We start from the raw sequence: 3,749 nt of genomic DNA on the forward strand, positions 1-3,749 counted from the left end.
GTCCTACTGTGCTTGCTATTCGTCGAATCGTTAAAAAAATCGAGCGTAATTTCACTTTACACGATACAATACCACCAATGCGACGTCCTACTGCAACCAGTCAAAAAAATATTGATCTCTAGAAGAAGTGCTGCTGAAGTTGCAAATTTGTGGATTCCACAACGTTCAAAAGAATTATACTTTGGCGTATTCTGCGGAAAGTCTCACTTTTAAATTCTTACAAGATTGTGTAGACTGACAAAGATTGGACTTTAGAGCATTTTGAAATGTATGCAGAATTTAGAACATTTACAGGACGAAGCACATTTTTGCTTAAATGGGTTTCTTAATAACAAAAATTTTGATTTTCCAACTAAAAATCATCTTCCAGAAATTCATGAGAATTCTTGGTATCCGGAAAAAGTTGTTGCTTGGTGTGGTTTATGGAGTGGTGGCGTTACTCATCTATTTTTTTTTCATAGTGAACCTGGTGTTTTGGTTACGGTCAATGGTCGGTTTTGCGGCCACTGTGGGAAGAATTTCACTTGGAAAACTTGTGGTTTCATCAAGATGGAGATTTCACCACACTTTGCTAATACCATTGTCACATTATTGGAAGAAAAGCTCGGTGAAGAAGACTGAAGTTCTGATTGTATTCTCTTAGATTTGTTTGTGTGGGAATCTGGAAGTCGTTTTTCTATTAGAACTATTGACGCGTTAAAATTAAATATTGAAAGCTCATGAAGGCGAAATCGAGGTGGCCATTTGGATCATGTGATATTCAGACCATAAATGACGAGACTCAAATATACCTCAAAGTAAAAATAGAAAATTGATCTTAAATATTGCAATATACTTGAAAACCCCTTGCGTTGGGCACCTGAGCAAAGACGAGTTTGTGATTAATTCATTCGAGTGGTGATGAATAACTTTCGCAATAGCTATATGGAAAACTAAGCATTTCCAGAAGAAAAGTAACATTTTAGATTGTAAAATATTCACTTAATTCACGCAGTGAAGATTAATTTCTGAACACCCAGTATACCCGATACTTTAGATAAAGAAGCTCAAATAAATCCTCATTATCTGTAAGCAGGTAAGACAACTAAGCAAGATCTTTGTTCTGAAATAGACGTTGATGCCAAGAGATTTAATATCAAGGCACGCTCAAGGTGTTGTAAAAAACATCGTTTTAAATGTTAACACCTCGCTCGTATGCTTGCTATTTGACCAGTGTAGAAAGAGATGGCCACAGGAGAAAAGATATCTAGATTAGAGCCAAAAATAAAATGAACAACGATTTGAACGAGCCTCACGTCTAAATACCGCGTGCCTTTACTCTGCAAATAGCGTCGTACAAAATAAACGCCAAAGTTGTATCGTAGTGACGCTGTGCGTCGTTTTGAATCGCGTTTAAAATATTGCATTGTCTTTGAATTAATCGTCAATTGAAATTTAAAAACAATAATTAAACATGAGTTTTGTCAAAAAAATGTTTAATAAAATGGGCGGCGGTAGCTCAAGTTTGGACAATCCGGATGAAATCGATGACGATGAAGATTTGAGTGAAACTACTAGTGAAGAGTCTGATGATACTGGTGTCTTCAGTCCGGACTCATTTAGTCCTGCCAACAGCAACAGCGATATGGAAGCGGGGTTGAATGGAATTACCCTCAACAGCCCCACAAGGATAAATAGTGTGGGCACTGAGCAGGGAATTGTTTCTATTGTTGATGGACTCAACTTGAGGAACATTAACGCGGATTGTTCTACCATTTCCAACTTCTTCGGCTACTGGTATGTTTAATTGGAAGCCAAATTAAAATTCATAATCATAGGTGTTTAGCATTATAACAACCAGGTGAGGTCATTTATCCAGGCTTACCCGTATTGCTTTTCAGTGTCAACTTTATTAATAGCCAGTTTGTAGGTGGGTCAAAACCTAATATGCAGTTATTTCTCTATGAATTAATCTGAAATTATACTCCAACTTTCAAAATAATAATAATTAATCCTTTATATTCGAAAACAAATACCTTTAGGGAATGGGCCAAGTTATCCTTTATATAATAGACAAAGTAAAATTATTTAAAGTTCAGCAGCACATATAGGTCGGGTTACTTCAAAACGTATTTAAATTAGAATCATAAATAAAAAATGTATTACATAAGAAAACCCCAAAATTTTTTTTAAGAGTAATTCATAATTACATGTGTTCGGTTTTTTATTTACTTAAGTTAGATTTAACTTTTTTGAGTTGTTGTCTAAAGGTTTTAAAAAAGCCCGTCAGTTATTTATCAGTTATCACTAAGAACACTGACCATTTTGCCAAATATTTTATTTTACTGTTACTAATTTCTGAATGTTCCAAATTGGCAATTAAACGAGATAAAGTCGAGTGACAAGATCGCATAGTGATTCGAAATTAAATTTGATGAGAACATCGCTGGCTTTCAAAACAGTCGACAGCAAAAGTTTCATTTAATTTACAACCTTTTATGGCTACAGGAATTAGATAAGAATTAGATGTAATTTATAAAGTTACAATATTACTTTAAAAGACATTTTTTTAAATTAATATATAGTCAAAAAATCAATAAAGTGTGATTAGATGTTGTCCGTTTCAAGCATTGCATTCATGAATAACTTAAAAATTTCATGTGCCTAAGATTTCAGTAATAAACAAATGTAAGGATGAAAACCCCAATTTAGTTCAGTAGTTACACCAAATTAATTAAAGTGTAATATACAGAAGGGTTCCACAACCTGTAATTTGCAAATGTTTTAATCACAAGACTGTAACATATTGTGCAAAAATGTGGACATAACATTTTCATGAAGAAAAAAGCCGCATGATCAAAAGATCATTCTTCTAATATTACGCTTTGGGCTTTGTAAAAGTTTACGCCCTTCAAGCACAATTGTTTTACAATAATACAGCTTCTTACAACGGTTAATTTTAAGCACCCCCCGAAATTGGTTTAGAATAGTTTCTGTTAATATTAGATAACGACTTCAGACTGCAGGGTTGTTCGATCAAGCTTTTGACTATGTTCGTTACATGTAACTTTCATCAAATTGCACATTTTTGCAAAATACTTGTGTGTGAAAATTTATAAATAAATTAATTCGGGTTTTAACTGTTAATACAGTATCTGCGTCCAATTGTACCAAAATTAATTTAATTTATTTAATAAAATGATAAAAGGTTAAAAAATATTTTGAAATTCGAAGCACTAGAACAGAAAGAATTCTCGCTATCAAACCGAGGTAGGAGTATGCAGTATTTTTAATAACTTAAATCAAATTGAATGCGTCGTTAAAATAATTAAAACTGACGAAGATCTGAAAGGTTGGATGGTTTAAGAATAAGACAAATTTTCAATCTGCCTGAATTTCTATTAAATTTAAGAAATATTCTAATTAAATTAAATATTCTTTTTTTGTTGCTTTTAGATTTATTTTAAGAGCCATTTTTTATTTATAACATTAATTTTTTTTTTATTTCAGGGTTTTCCAGTTTTAGTTTTAGTTACTCTTTCTTCAAAACGCTCAATTTTCTCAAGTTTAACTTAAAAATACTGACAATCTTTTTCAAATCAGTTTCCAGCTTCGAATTTGGGACGTATCAAAAAACGAACAGAATAAGCGAAAGTTTATAATAAATTATTTGGAAAACTTGTCACCTCCATTCCTCTGAAGACTGTAGAATTTGTTAAAAAAGGTGTTTTTTTAGTTTTTACTGATTTTTCGTGCTTTACTTTCTACTC

The 3,749-nt window shown here is 32.5% G+C and overlaps 1 protein-coding gene across 1 annotated transcript in view; it reads right to left on the reverse strand.

Annotated features, from left to right (window-relative positions):
* LOC109535939 overlaps nucleotides 1-3,749 on the reverse strand; it is a 13,851-nt gene that overhangs the window by 6,088 nt on the left and 4,014 nt on the right. The window lies entirely within an intron of this gene.

Source organism: Dendroctonus ponderosae, unplaced genomic scaffold (genome assembly GCF_020466585.1).
Source record: "Dendroctonus ponderosae isolate FM_Combo_2020 unplaced genomic scaffold, Dpon_F_20191213v2 Dpon_F_20191213_1, whole genome shotgun sequence".
NCBI classification, from domain to species: domain Eukaryota; kingdom Metazoa; phylum Arthropoda; class Insecta; order Coleoptera; family Curculionidae; genus Dendroctonus; species Dendroctonus ponderosae.